This window comes from Corythoichthys intestinalis, chromosome 1, assembly GCF_030265065.1.
Source record: "Corythoichthys intestinalis isolate RoL2023-P3 chromosome 1, ASM3026506v1, whole genome shotgun sequence".
Taxonomy (NCBI): domain Eukaryota; kingdom Metazoa; phylum Chordata; class Actinopteri; order Syngnathiformes; family Syngnathidae; genus Corythoichthys; species Corythoichthys intestinalis.
Genome location: NC_080395.1, coordinates 29,647,826 through 29,664,194, shown reverse-complemented (window position 1 = coordinate 29,664,194; position 16,369 = coordinate 29,647,826). Strand labels below are relative to the sequence as shown.

At 40.4% G+C, this 16,369-nt stretch overlaps 1 protein-coding gene across 4 annotated transcripts in view; it reads right to left on the bottom strand.

Annotated features, from left to right (window-relative positions):
- The window catches only part of LOC130923581 (SH2 domain-containing adapter protein F-like), a 220,357-nt gene that overhangs the window by 13,844 nt on the left and 190,144 nt on the right, over window positions 1-16,369 (bottom strand). The gene's annotated exons all lie outside the window — the stretch shown is intronic.

Here is a 16,369-nt window from a genome sequence, read left to right as displayed (position 1 = left end):
CTGTCAAAAGATACAAATCTTAGAGAAGAGTGATAACCTTTGAAACCATTTCAATGCGCCACATGTGCTGTGGGCATCCTTCAATATACTGTACATGTGCTGAATTGCACAAAACAAAATTGTTGAGACCCCCCCCCCCCCCCCTTGACTTAAATTACACCATTATGAGTTAGCCATCAACACCCTGGTAGGGGCTTTCTGCTTTGGTGTGCTAACAAGTGATCAACTGAGTTCTTTTTTCTCTAACCTCAACACCTAACCATTTATTTGAAACTCCTGTTCCCACCCCACACTTACAAAGCAATAAATTAAGAGGACCACCTTCATCAACAATGATCTTGTTAACAGAGCAATTGCTTGGATAAATGTAGATTTGGACTCCTGTCACAGATGACTTAATTATTTCCAATGTCCTTCAAAGTACTAGTAGATGTAATCACACTTCTTTCCGTAAAACTAAAAGGATTTTCCGCAATAAAGTAGTGGCCAAGGTGGAGTGAGGACGTTGTGAAGGCAGGGTAGACAGAAAACACTTCCCATTAGGTCAGGGAACTGTCTGGGGAAGATTTTGTCGCTCTGTATCAATAATGCAGCGCACACACGTGCCGCCACTCGGCCTCATGCATCTTTCAGCAACCCGAGACACAGACCGTCCTCACCTTGGGCCTTCCGCTCAATCTCAGTGGCAGCTGGGGAGCTCGCCTCGTGTTGAGCGGGCCTGAACTCGTCGTCACCTCTGCTTCTGCGGCGCTTCGGCATATGTCACTGCACCAATCAGCCCTCAGATTGCTTTTGAGGCCTGAACCGTACTCGCGCCACGGGCGCGAGAACCAATGTCGCTTCATGCCCAGCAGTACCAATTATTAGGGAAGAAGCCTCATGGAAGTATTGAGATGTGTCACACGTTTTTGTTGTTGTTTTTTCCCCCCAACCGTCTGTTGACACTTTCTGGGATATTCAGCAATGAATTTTAAAGAGGTTTTTCTCTCCTCACACACTGTTATAGCTGTTCAAGATGGTCTGAAAATTCTGCAGCACTGATGAAAGCAGTGCACACAGTTTGACCATTTGAGCATTTCACCTCTCTTCTGATCAAAGTTAGCAAATGCCAGATTGCCTTATGGCTTTAAAAAAAATCCTCAACAACATCCTGCAAAAGAAGGGGTCCTGAGATTAATTTCCAACAACCCCAAATTTTAAAAATTGTTCAATATGTGGTGTGTGGATAAGATGTTAAAAACCTGACATGTACAGTGGGGCAAATAAGTATTTAGTCAACCACTAATTGTGCAAGTTCTCCCACTGCCCCACTGTATGTACCCCACCTAAAGGAATGGAGATTAGACACTGTCGTATGTTTGGATTAGGAAATCTGGGTCACCCCAGTTATTGGTTTTGATCGAGATTAGGGTTGTGACAAAATATCAAAATGGTGATATATCGTGATACTTTGTATTCTAAAACAGAGGTCCCCAACGACCGGGCCGCGGACCGGTACCGGTCCGTGGCGCATTTGGTACCGGGCCGCGCAGAAATAATAAATAATTTATTAACGACTGCATTCTGGCCGATTGAATTTGGCCTGTGCCGCTTAACACACAAATATCCGTGTCTACTCTCGATATACAACTACAGGATAGGAGGTCGCCATAGAAATGCATTGATTGGACTGTTAGCAGTACATCTTGTTTTGTATATCTATGTGCGCTTGGCCTCGATAATAACGTATGACGTAGGTCGTCGCCCGTCACATTTGTTCCCGGAAATAATTAGCCCCCCATACTAGAATGACAGAAAAACAGACGTCTTTGGACAGATTTTTACGGGGAAAAGGGAACCTCACGAGCCAGAAGATGAGCCTACAACCTCGAAGAAAGCAAAATCTACGCTACTTCCCAATCACTAAAGAGCCACAAACTGCGAAGGAGTGGATTCGTGACCCGTATGTGAATAAACCGAGTGATTCGAGCATATCTGTGCAACAGGAATATCAGCTTGTAGAGATCGCAAATCACGTCGACCTTAAACGTACATTTGAGACAACAACTCTACCGAGGTTCTGGATTAAAGTCATTTCGGAATATCCTGACATCGTTAGGAGAGCACTGAAAGCTGTGCTACAATTTCCAACATTGTATCTTTGTGAAGCGGGCTTCTCTTAATCTCCCATCTTGGGACCATTTCGTCGCAACGAAACAAGCTCAGTCCTCCCACTGAATCAGCGGGTGAGTTGTATTTTCCCTGCACTTAACACGGCAGGGCTAAAACAAATATTATGTTATATTTGCTGTATTTTTCTGCCGCACATTGCTGATGTTCTGACAAATTTGGCATGTGCATAATGTTAAAAATGACCACAAATGCAGCACTTCCAAAGTACACACTACAAACGTTCTTTAAAGAAATATTAACTTACGTTTGCCATGTGAGCAGCACACAACAACTGCACGCAGCTCTCTCACTTAACAACTTCGCCGTTTCGTTAAGCATCAATTTACGCCATTTTTGTGTTGCGCATGTATGTTTATCATGTAAATTGTTTTTTTTAGCACCGTTGGATAACATTGAGAGTCCAACTGAATATAAAAGAGGGCTTTTTTCACCGCCACAAAAGCTTTCGAAGCAAAATTTTATAAGGGTGCAAAATTTGACAGAACACCGGTCTGTGAAAAAAAGACCCAAATCACACCGGTCCGTGGTGCAAAAAAGGTTGGGGACCCCTGTTCTAAAAGGTTATCGATATGCTCCTGCCAAGAATCGCATTATAAAATTGTGTCACCGTTAAAAAAAAAAGTAGTTGCTACCAAAATCTTCCACTACAATACCATCTCTGTTAACTCAATGGCTGTCATTGACAGCACTCGACGCCCAATCCATTTAGAGTAGGAGGGGGCAAATGAAGGTTCATTCGAAACCACAGCTTTCACAGCCATTCTTTCTGATTTTCGGGGCATTTACAGGTAACTTCCTGTTGAGTTTTAATCACATTTGGGGAGATTCACGGGTCACTTCCCTGTCTGTAACCAAAAATCAACAAGACGTGACCCATAACACTAGAATTACCATGGGTGTCCCATTTTGGGACAACCTAGGATCATCCCCAAGGGTGTCCCATTTTGGGACAGCCTTATAAGGAGATCCTCCGACAAGCCCATCTCATTTCTACCCCTTGGCCCACCTCCTGGCCCACCCCTTGGCCCACCCCTTGGCCCACCCCTCGGCCCGCCCACCCCTTGGCCCACCTCCTAGCCCACCCCTTGGCCCACCCCTCGGCCCACCCCTTGGCCCTTCAAACGAAGCGATAAGGAGTAGGGGTAAGGGGTAGGGCTTGAAACATCAGCAAGTAAAGAGAAAACAGCCTACTCAAGAAAGTTTTCCCCCAACCTCCTCCTCTGCTAATGGCTCAATTTACGAGCAAAGACAAAGCAGCCAGCGGAGGCCTCAGAATTGTGACACAAATAAAACGCCATACAAAGCAGCCTCACTCTGGAAGGTTTCACCCTTACTTTTGCATTCAAACACATTTTGCTTTCGCTCAAGTGACTTTTGTTTTTGATTGAAACATCAACCCTAAGAATTGGGACACCTCTTTTGCAAGTAAAGAAAAAGCAGCCTACTCAAGAAAGTTTCCCCCCAACCCCCTCCTCTGCTAATGGCTCAATTTACGAGCAAAGACAAAGCAGCCAGCGGAGGCCTCAGAATTGTGACACAAATAAAACTCCATACAAAGCAGCCTCACTCTGGAAGGTTTCGCCCTTACTTTTGCATTCAAACACATTTTGCTTTCGCTCAAGTGACTTTTGTTTTTGATTGAAACATCAGCCCTAAGAATTGGGACACCTCTTTTGCAAGTAAAGAGAAAGCAGCCTACTCAAGAAAGTTTCCCCCCAACCCCCTCCTCTGCTAATGGCTCAATTTACGAGCAAAGACAAAGCAGCCAGCGGAGGCCTCAGAATTGTGACACAAATAAAACTCCATACAAAGCAGCCTCACTCTGGAAGGTTTCGCCCTTACTTTTGCATTCAAACACATTTTGCTTTCGCTCAAGTAACTTTTGTTTCTGATTGAAAATATATACTTTGATTGTAGGAACTTTTTCTTTGGAACTGACTAAGAAATAAACAAATCTACCAACAAATTTATCAACAAACAGTAGGCTTTCAAAGCTGTGATTGATTTCAATAAAATATAAAAACATATTAAAAGCAAAACAAATACAACAATTTCTTTGGCTGTCTTTATTTTGAGGCTACTTTTGCATTCAAACATTTTGCTTTCATTCAAGTGACTTTTGTCACGCAAAGAGAAAAAGCTTCGTCAGCAGCCCCTCACACCCAGTCCCAGTAAAAGAGCCAAGTGTCAAGTTAGAGTTGAATGCTCACAGAACTCTGCAAACGGCAATTGTGTTCACTGCTACAGGTACACCTGTGGCAAATGCAAGAAGGAGCCGGCATTGGAGTGCCAACCCTGCTATGACAGCCCAGACAAAATACGTCAGCACCACCGCTGAGACACCATGTATTTTGCATGATGACTGTAATGAAAAGATAAAGAAATTAAAAAATTCTTGTGTTGGTATCTTTATTTTGCTTTTGATATGTTTTTATATTTTATTAGAATCACTCACAGCTTTGAGGTTGATAAGTTTGTAACTAGATTTGTTTATTTCTTGGTCAAGCCAAAACAAAAAGTTCCTTCAATCAAAATATATATTTTCAATCGAGAAAAAAAAAAGTCACTTGAAAGCAAAGCAAAGTGTGTTTGAATGCAAAAGTAAGGGCGAAACCTTTGCAAGTCAGGCTGCTTTTTCTCTACTTGCAATTCCGCTGTTCGTTGTGGAAGGTTGTTGGGGAGAAATTTTCAGCCATTATCAGTGAATGGGGGATGGGCGTCATGCTACTTTCAGACACTGTTACTTCTTACTTGACAATAAACTGCAAAACTTCTGAGGACTTTTTTAACAGTAGTATAATAATTCTAATTCATTCGGATGTATTTGTTTGAATACCCTCTACATGTTAAAAAAACATTTTTGAAAAGATCAGTTAACAATTTGCTGTGGATATACATAGATATTCAGAAATACTACAACTAAGCACACCAAGCAACGGTGGTAACAAGAAAAGCACCTCACATGAAATGGCTGGAAAAAAATATGCAATACTAGTAAATACCACTCTTGGTTCAGAAACAAGCTGTCATTCAGGTTTCATACAATGGTGTAAATATTACATTGAATTTGAAACCAAACTAAACTAAACTTTTCTTGTTACCACTGTTGCTTGGTGTGCTTAGTTGTAGTATTTCTGAATATCTATGTATATCCACAGCAAATTGTTAACTGATCTTTTCAAAAATGTTTTTTAACATGTAGAGGGTATTCAAACAAATACATCCGAATGAATTAGAATTATTATACTACTGTTAAAAAACTCCTCAGAAGTTTAGCAGTTTATTGTCAAGTAAGAAGTAACAGTGTCTGAAAGTAAGTGCTTTGTATGGAGTTTTATTTGTGTCACAATTCTGAGGCCTCCGCTGGCTGCTTTGTCTTTGCTCGTAAATTGAGCCATTAGCAGAGGAGGGGGTTGGGGGGGAAACTTTCTTGAGTAGGCTGCTTTCTCTTTACTTGCAAAAGAGGTGTCCCAATTCTTAGGGCTGATGTTTCAATCAAAAACAAAAGTCACTTGAGCGAAAGCAAAATGTGTTTGAATGCAAAAGTAAGGGCGAAACCTTCCAGAGTGAGGCTGCTTTGTATGGCGTTTTATTTGTGTCACAATTCTGAGGCCTCCGCTGGCTGCTTTGTCTTTGCTCGTAAATTGAGCCATTAGCAGAGGAGGAGGTTGGGGGAAAACTTTCTTGAGTAGGCTGTTTTCTCTTTACTTGCTGATGTTTCAAGCCCTTCCCCTTACCCCTACTCCTTATCGCTTCGTTTGAAGGGCCAAGGGGTGGGCCGAGGGGTGGGCCGAGGGGTGGGCAAAGGGGTGGGCCAAGGGGTGGGCCAGGAGGTGGGCCAAGGGGTAGAAATGAGATGGGCTCGGCTTGGGGGCGGATCCCAGGGTGTCCCAAAATGGGACACCCTTGGTAATTTTAGGAGGTATCAAAACCTCCTGGTAGTTCTAGTGATAAATGCCCCAAAATTCACAGAAAGTGACCCATATGCCACAAAATCATAGGAGTTTGACTTTTGGGGCAAGGGGGCAATGCATGTTGATGACGATGCGGTGTCAGCAATAAAATTTACTTACACGATATATTCTCGGTTAGTAACTTAGCCCATGCTCGTAAATACAGGCATCCAAGTTATGTGTGTGCGTGTGTGTGAGCTCGCTCGTTTTTCTTTGAAGTAGACGCCGATTTTTGTGTTCTGTGGAGATATCCAATTTAATGCCCAGTTTTTTTCCCAGTCACCCACACCCTTGAATATGGTACCCCAGTTGTGGCTGTGTTGTACAATTAGCGTCTTTAGTGGACAAATTGAAACCCCGCTCACCATTTTGATGGTGCTCTACGACGTTTCATGGTCCACATCCTCAGTCCTTGGTTCTCGCTCAGTAGTTGTTGTCGCTTTTGAAAGCTTAGGTTAGAAAAAAATCTACGTATATTCATTTTGTTTCTTCTGTCCTCAGGTGGTTTTGGCTAAGCAAGGCAAATGACCGTCTCTAAGGTGCTAGTCACACGATATGTTCGAAAATTAATTTTAACGAATTTTTTGTTGTTGTTTGTTTGTTTGTTTTATTGATTTACAACTTTCAAAGACAACATTTTACCGGCAAAGTCTTAATTTTAAATTCATGTATTGGGAAAGTCAATTACATGCAATGATGGCCCCTCCCTTAATCTAAACGTATGCCCAAAATCCACAGAAAATGACCCAGAAATGCCCCCAAATCAACAGGAAAGTTAGACGACTGAAAATCAACAGCAAATGATCTGAAATGCCTCAAAATAAACTCAATGGTTGCCATTGACCCCCATAGACAGGTGTCAGTGAATGAACAATTCATTTGCTGCCACCCTCCCACTTCAAATTAACTGGACGTCTACTAGTGAGAAACTCAATTCAAACCACAGCAGAAAGATTTAAAGAGCTTGCTTTTCAGTTTATTACTTGCTTAGTAAAATATTGTAGAACTAGTTCCTAAACAATGTATCGATAATTGTTTTATCGCCATATTGTGAGATAAACGTTATCGTGAGCCTTGTATCGCAAATTGTATCGTACCGTGAGGTACCCAGAGGTTCCCACCACTAATCGAGATCATCAACACATAATAAATTCAATTAAGTTTTGCCTCATTAAATATCCAGGGGTGTTTACTCGTTTGCAGAGAGTCCCAGATCATTATGGGTGTGGCATTCACAACAGATCAGTCAAATACCCTGTGATCACATCTTTTTGTGTGTGAACCAAAGTGAAAAACAAAACTCCTTCCTTTTGACTACCACACTCAGCACATTCCACCCTTATTTACTGGCAAACGTGAGAAAACCTACTCTGCGGACAAACCATAAGGGAAGCAAAAAAAAATGTTTACCCCATTGATATGGGTTAAACCAGACATGTCCAAAGTCCGGCCCGGGGGCCAAATGCGGCCCATGGTCAAATGTCATCCGGCCCCCAGCCTCTGTCATAAAATCAATAACGTCTGGCCAGCACACAGACTTAATAAATTGATCAGCACTACTGCAACCAGCATATGAAGTAACTTACACACGAAATGCTGCTCCTCATTTACCCACTAAAAGGCAGCTGCACTTTAACCTTTTATTGCCAAATGCATTACATTTGATACACCTAAAATTTCATGATTTTCAGACTAACTTAGAATTCTGACGTTTCTTTTGGAAAAAAAAAAAAAAAAAAAAAAAAAAAGATGGATGCAAGTCAACACATCCATCTGCAGGTTCCACGAGAAAAAAACATGATTTAGCATGGGTTATAGATATTAGAGCGCTTATTACACATATTCATTTTGACTTTTCTTTTCACAAATTTGAAAAAAAAGGTTTCATTAGGACCTTATTTTTCAAATTTTGGGATTCTCTGATAATTGCTTCATGTTGCAGGTATTTAAGGGCTAAGCAACATTACTCCGTGTGACCCATTACTTCCATTTTCTAAAATGGCGACAATCAACAAAAAAAAAAAAAAAAAAAAAAAAAAAAAAGAAAGTTGAGTGTGACGCCCGACTCTTCAAGGATAGGTGGAAATTGGACTATTTCTTCACTAAAATACGCAACAACTGTGTCTGCCTCATTTGCAAAGAGACAGTCACTGTTTTAAAGAATTCAATGTGAGGCGATATTACCAAACAAGACAAGCTGACATGTACGAGAAGATTACAGGGAAGATACGCAGCAAGAAATTGAAGCAACTTGAAGTTAGTTTAATTTCACAGCAGTAGTATTTCGCAAGAGCCCGAGAGTCGAAAGACAACGCCACAAAGCCTAGTTGCGAGATTGTTGAAATTATTCATTAAAAAAAAATAATAAAGCAAATGTGACACACTGGATGGCTTGCTAAATTTTGCTTAAATATATTGTTCTACGTAAAGGACGTCAGCCAAAGTCGGCCCCCCACATTTTTACCACACCAAATCTGGCCCCCTTTGCAAAATATTTGGACACCCCTGCGTTAAATGAATCCGTTTAATTGCTGGGGGGCATCTGAAATGATTATGGATTCACACAGCCTTCATTTCTACGGGTGAAACCTGTTGGTAAAATGTGACTTTAATTTCCCTCTCCCGCCCCTAACTACAATCTTTGACGAGGGTCACACAAGTTATCCTATACACAACCCTTTAATATCAGTTAGCCGCAGCCACCACAGCTTCCAGGCCATAAATAAATCAGGTTACTGCACTGGCTACATATCCACTTTAATAGCTACTGGCTCGTTACGGAGGTCCAGCTGGACACTTTTGCGATGTGAATTAATGGCGGCTGCAGCATTCAGAAGGCTACCTCATCTTTTTCGGCCAATGTATATGACCTGAAACACTCATATTGAAGTCATCTGATTGTTTTAGTACAATTTTGTACTGTCTCGGAAAGTTCAGCATGATGATAGTACTTGTGCAGCTATTGATTATTTCGTGCTAAATATTGAATTTGTGCTTGTTATTGTGAGTGCGTAGCTCTTCGGTACCCTTGGGAAATTACTTTGGCTGCTTTCAGCATCAACAGATAGCAAGCAGTTTGGCAAATAACACTTTTGAAGTGGATGTATCATGGAAAATTAACTTTTTAATTGGTTGTTTACAAATAATTTGCTTCCTTGAGTGTGTGTTCGATGACAAGTTTGAAAAAAAAACAAAAAAACAATGTTTTCCAGTGTTTACTACAGTGTTTGCTTTGATCAAGAATAATTTCATTTCATTTGCATTTACAGACATGGAAGTGAAAAGCAACAACAATGCCGAATACTGCATATATTACATTTTCTGATATGCCATTTAATTATAACAGCAATTATTTGATTGCTTGTTGTTGAAGTTGTCATAGCTTTGGCGAAGGAACATTAAAGGGATCCTCTATTTTTAAGACAAGTAATTCTTAAAAGATAAATGTTATTCTGAGTTATAAAAATTTGATATTAAAACCCCTCTTAAGGTTTTTGTTTTAATAAAGTTTGTAAAATTATTTTAATTTATAGGTCGCCATTCTTGTTACGTGGCAGTGCGTGACGTCACTGGTCCTGTTGCCGAAATTCCAGCGTGTCACTCGTTAGCTTTCCCAACATGTCGTCAGTTCTACCCTCCCTATTTGAACCAGATCTGAAAAGTGAAGAGCAGGACAGCACTGTCGGTCGTTAACAAGACGAGCTTCAGGGAAAAAGGCGTGCAGCAAATACTTGATAAGACAAAAGTTGGGCAAAACTGGTGTTGCGAGAGTGTATGCTGTTTGGAACTCCGGTTGGGAGCGAGAGTGTATGCTGTTTGGAACTCCAGTTTTATTAGCATATATTCAAGGTAAGCATATTGCGTTTTCAAACTTATCCCAATATAATTATGTAGATTGTTAGCATCCAGAGCTGTCGTGTGCTTTACATACAGTACAGGCCAAAGAGCACACCTTGTGTAATCCATGTCTTGTACACTGTAACGCGTGGTAGCTATTATACGTGTGTAAAAGTACCAAAAAGGGGAGAAGCTTCCACTATATACATTTATTCACAAAAAAAATAATATTTCCACCTTGACCTCTCTTCACGCGGCAGCTCAGCAGTACGCAAACACGTGTTCCCTGACAAACTCCAACATTGTTGTGAGGTCCACGTCAGAGTCACTGTCGTCACTGTAGCGTGCCATAGGGCTGTAATTATTTAGTATGATTTGGGGAAAACTCCCACGAAGAATAGTCAACATAAAAGATAGCAATAGTAATCCAAATCCGCGTTTTTTTACTCACTCTAAGATCCAGGAATTAGACCGATCCCATGGCAATATCGCAGCCGCGATCAGGCCTTCGATTCCACAAAATAGACTGATCCGAAAAGCCGCTGTGGGACCGACAAATCAAAAAAATGGACAGATCCGAAACTAATATTGCAGACGCGGTGGGACCAGAAAATAGACTGATCCCTTACTTGACTGAGGATCCAGGAAAAATGTTCGGGCGCCAGTTGTAACGCGTGGTGGGTAGGATACGTGTATACAGGGACCAAAAAGGGGGAGAAGCTTCCACTTATGCACATTTATTCACTAAAAATAATAATTCCACCTTGACCACTCACTTCACTGCCCTTGTTTCCATTTGACTGGAAATTGCATCCAAAAGCAGCACATCGTGGCATTTTACTTCGCAAGTTTAGGCAGCAATAAGCAATTGTTGAACATGCTACACATTTGGAAAGATCCCAATTACGTCATCACTGCGAGCCAGCAAACCACGGCGCCAACTAACGGTCAAAATGTGGACTAAATATTATAAAATATTGCCATTGATTTAAAGTGCATGTGACATGAAAAAGCATGTTTATTTCATAATACACGCGGTATTTTATGCCCCTGAATGATATGGGCCGCTTGGATGTGTGTGGAAGACATCGCTATTTTTATTTAGTTTTTTGAATCCCGCGCCATGAAAATGAGTGACTTCCGGCTTCGGTCTTGCATTGAGGAGGAGGGCGCTGTGACGTGTACGGTAGAAGACGTCCTGTTCACGTTGCAGTGTACTGTTGTGTATGAGGACGAAGGATTCAGCTGATTTTGCGGATTAATACGATTATTTTTCGCATCATGCCAGCCAAACGGCTGCAGAAAAATCTTACTGTATGAGGGACAGGCGTGTGCGCCTTTTTGGAGTTTCAAAAGGTTCCCATTCATCGTGGATATTGGCAAAAACAAGCCCTACTACTGTGGGACCATTGGACTTACGAGGAAGTGAGTAAACATCTTGTTTTGTATTATGTCAAATACGAATCAAGCGATTACAAAGTAAACACTACAAACTTCCTTTAAATAAAGGACTACTAACGTTTGTTCATTGATAGGCATGTAAAAAGCTCTCCTAATGCTCATTAGCAGCAGCACGTTAGCTGCACAACAACACCAGCCACCCTCCTCCGGGGAACGAACTGTAAATTGCTCTCCGCCGGGCGGTTTGCCGATCCGCGAAGACATTCGACAACCTGGTCGTCATGTCAAATAATCCAGGCTAGTTATGTGTGATTTTCCGCTTCGAAGACTTTGAAACATCACTCGGTTCGGGTTAGCATGTCGGCTAGCTGCCACGCTTTCTGGTTTGTTTACATTCTCCGAAGCCGGGGAAGGGAAATGACATATGTCCGATTTAGGTGTCATAAAATATCGTTCGGGAGGTGCGACAGTAAAGGTGAAGTCGACAGTTTTGACCATTATGGAGTAATTTTGCCATGTCGTCTTGAATAAGTGCATTTTTTAAATTTCATATTCCATTCAGCACAAGACTGTTATTTGTCATGACCATGCCATTTATTTAGCAATTGGGGAAAATATTTGGATAAAAAGAATATCCTGTAAAAATATTGAAGTAAAGAGACAGAAACAATGACATTTTGCGGCTGTCTTCGTCGCGTTTTCCTCGTTCTGAATAATTCCCCCTCAATGGGCTGAATAGTAAAACCGATGAGCCCAATCTACCGCTGACGTCATCCACCTGTTGGAGACGCGAAAGCCCTATAATGGTAGGCGTGGCTAACCGGCAGAATAAAAGACTAATTTCTCGTCATCTGTGCTTTGCTAAATTGTTGTATATAGTCGAATCGTCTCAAAATATGATTCTAATTCACATAGCAATGCCATTTAAGACTTTTTTTCTCGTGTCGTATGCTCTTTAACTTTTTATGTGTTTCTAACAACATATTTTAGTACGAGAGAACAATTGTGGTTTATTAGAGCCTACATGTATTTAAGTAAGGGGATCACTTTTAATATGTGTTGTCTTTGTAGAACGAGGCTAATATATGGCGGAAAACACGCAGGTGGCTTGAAGTTCTGCTCTGAGACCCCCAATTTGGCCAAGTTTTAAAATTGTCCTATATGTATGTGTGATACATTATGAAGCTTAAAATCTGTATTTTCTGGGGGAAGACACATTTTTTGACAGCTTAAAAGTAGGTCAAATCAGGTGAGTGAAAAATAGACATTTTTAGGACCTTTGAAATTTTCTTTAAGTTGCTCATTTAAAAATAAGGTTTTGGACAGCCATCCTGGTACATAATAACGAACACTTCAAGATGATCCCCTTGTCTACTCAAGTCTTTGATAATTAATATGCATGCACTAAGACGTGGGTGGATGAACAATACTAAAGGAAATTGGTCTGTGACTAAATGTTGATTTAATTTAGCCCTGTGTTTTATTTTGTAAATACCGTATTTTTTGGACTATAAGTCGCACCTGAGTATAAGTCGCACCAGCCATAAAAATGCCCAACGAAGAGGAAAAAACATATATAAGTCGCACTGGAGTATAAGTCACATTTTTGGGGGACATTTACTTGATAAAATCCAACACATAGAACAGATATGTCATCTTGAAAGGCAATTTATAAATACAAATACAAAAGAGAGCAATATGCTGAATAAGTGTTAAGTATAATAAATGTTACATGATGCATGAACAACGAAATGCGAAAGTACAGTCCTCACCAGGACGCTACGGCTCGGTCCTGGCTATACAGCGAGCTAAACTCCCAAATGACGATGCTGGACGTCCGTATAATTTGCTGACTTTATTTTGGCCGTCGTTATGACACCTTCATTTGAAGAGTGAACCTACAATTAGAAATAATACAAATCTATTTTGTCTTCGATACCAAACAGGTTCGCATCAATGTAAATAAATGATAATTAGCTGCTATTACAGCAATCACACAAACGGTTAGCATGCGTTCGCTAGCATTAGCACATCGTTCAAACAACCACACAACCGGCTCTAAGTGTCCGATCGGAGGAAAACACAATAAAACAGAAAAGATGATACACACAGGCACGTCGTCTGTGGAGATATTTTACAAGCATAAACAATGAACGTAGGTTCGCAGCCATGCCCCCCCCCCCAATCGCTCAGACGCTGCGTAGCTGTCCACCTTCTTCTGGCGTGTGAGCGCTCTTTTTCGCGTAAATAAGTGCGAGTGCGCCCCACTTGGGCGTGAAAGGGCCACAAATTAAAATCCTGCATTTAAATATAAAAAAAGTCAATAATACAATTGAACACACATTGCCAAAGGCAGAACGCGAACGTGGCCATAGCTATTATTATGAGTTATTCAGATAACTATAGCATAAACAACATATTAACAAGTTTACCAAACCATCAGTGTCACTCCAAAACACCAAAATAACATGTGAAATTATATAATAATGTGTCAATAATTTCACACATATGTCGCTCCTTAGTATAAGTCGCACCCCCAGTCAAACTATGAAAAAAAATGCGACCTATAGTCCAAAAAATACAGTAAACATGGGTAAATGGGGAGTTAGCTGTATAGTTAATGACAACTTTACTGCATACAGTTTTTGATTTGGCTTTATTTTAATTTGTGCAAAGAAAAAACATTTCCAGGGGAATTTTAGGAGTTAAAATCCCAATACCATAATATTTTGATTTTTGCAGTGGGCTTTTAAACTGTATTTTCAATTATGATCAAAGAATGTGAATGTGAGATACTGAAAATAAAAGGCTCCATATGCATAAAGGAAACATATAAATGTGAGTAGATAACACTATCTATTTATTGTATTTAGTCTTAAAGCCTAGGACCTAGGCTTCATGATTTAAGCATCTAATGTATCTAATACATTGATATCCTCCCAGAATAAGCAATCCAAATGGCAACAAGGGTCGAAAAGATAATGTACAGCATGCTAGTCAGTTAGCCTACTGTGTCCATAATTCTCTTTTTGTGGCTTTCCGGTAACTCGAGGTGAGAGCATGAGAGAGCATAATTAAAGACAACAATATTTTAACGAGATATTATCATGTACTTACCTTGTTTCGATCAGAAAACTCCGTCCAGCATGTAACACCGAGTGTCAAGACACAGCTGTGAATGGCCACAGCCGGACTTTGTGGGAATTTTATGGGTGAAACACAGTAATATCACAAGGGTCGCGATGCAGAAATCACAGACAAAAAGAGTGGTGGAGATTTTCTTTTTCAAATATTTACCCTTTTAAACTTAAAAAAAAAAAAAATTTCTTTGTTTGGAACGATTATCATCTAAAATGTCGGGGAAAATGCAACAGGAACAAAAATAATAAAATTAAGCGATTGTTATGAGGTAGATAACCGTGACCTATTTACAGACACCATTTTTTTCATTGTGACGTAATTTGTTTTAAAGTTTAAAATATGCGAGAAAAAATGATAGACATTTTGAATAATAAATATAATTACTTACCTTCTTTTTATGGCTGGGTTAAAACAAAAGTGGTTGCGCAGTGTCTGTAAACGGGGATCTCCAGGGTAAAACGGACGAATTAAAAATAGTTTGGGGGCACAATGCTCCATGAAACTGCTATGGCAGAATATAAACATAATGTTCTATCAAACAAAACTTTTGGCTTAAAATACAGCAGTTTATTTTAAAGAAGGGTGCAAGAGCAGAAACTGCTTTTTCAGCCTCGTCTCTGTTTTCCGCCATATACTTATTTTCTAATTCTTTAAGTATTATCAGCATGTAAAGTATAACACTTTTTTTGTCAGTCAGAGTAATAAATGATGAGATGGTCAGGTGCAGAAGCGTAAAGAAGAAAATATATACGATCTTTTGTTCTCCCTGCCTCTAGCAAGGTGAAGCTAAATGCTAATCAGCATCTGTCTGCGTTTTACACTTTCATCTCCCATCTAAAGGTCGTTGTGAAATCGGAAAGACCTTCCGAAATGTCATTCGTCTGCCTTGAAATGTGAAATATTGTCATACTTTGAGCAAATGAACCACTTTTCCACATGGTCCAACATGGCAACATTGCTGTTGTCGTGGCAACCGTCTACAAGAATGCGATGTAACTTCTTCCTCCCCATGGGGACAAAAAGTTCACCGCAACAAAATGTCAAGACTTAACTTGGCCAATCGGAGCCACCCTCCACAGAGGATCAGGGTTCACTGATGGAGGGCGGCAGTAGTTGAACTGTCAGCAGATTATGAGGCCGGTGTGGCGAGGTGAAGGATGAGGGCGATGTTGGCGGGAGGTAGAGGTGGGAAAGGTGAAGATCATTAGCATAACGGGGCAGCACAGTCAGCACACTATTGTAGTCTAGGTGAAGCTTTTTTTTTTTTTTTTTGCTTTAAAGTACTGTATTGAAAAACCCAATAAAATGTGCAAATATAGAGTTGGTCAACCTTGAATGTGTCAGCTACTGATTAAATACCTAGTATAGGGTGACCAAACGTCCTCTTTTGCCCGGACATGTCCACTTTTCAAATCCTGTCTGGGGCGTCCGGCGGGGTTTTACGTACAGTATTCATGAAAATGTCTGGTTTTCATTATTGTTTTATGGGACCAATTAGTGTGTTAAAATTGACTGACGCTATGCACAGAATACTACGGTAATGTGTTGCCTGAGACGTGTTCCGAGTGAGCCTGCCCAGTTGTTAAGACTATTATTGCAATCAGTACATATATCAGTACCCTATACAAAAGAGTAATTAAGATGAAAATAACTTTATTTACTTTGGATAGATATTTGTGCATGTGCGCGCATTCATAGACTGGCTTTATCATGGTGTGAACTGTCAATTCTTATTTACAAATAAACCTTCGTCACGATATGAGCTCACATGCTATCGGTATGTATACTTGCTAAACTTTTCGGCATCTGTTGATTTCTGTCAGAGCTTTGTATTGGTGTGATGTGTAAAATCCTGTTTCGTGTCG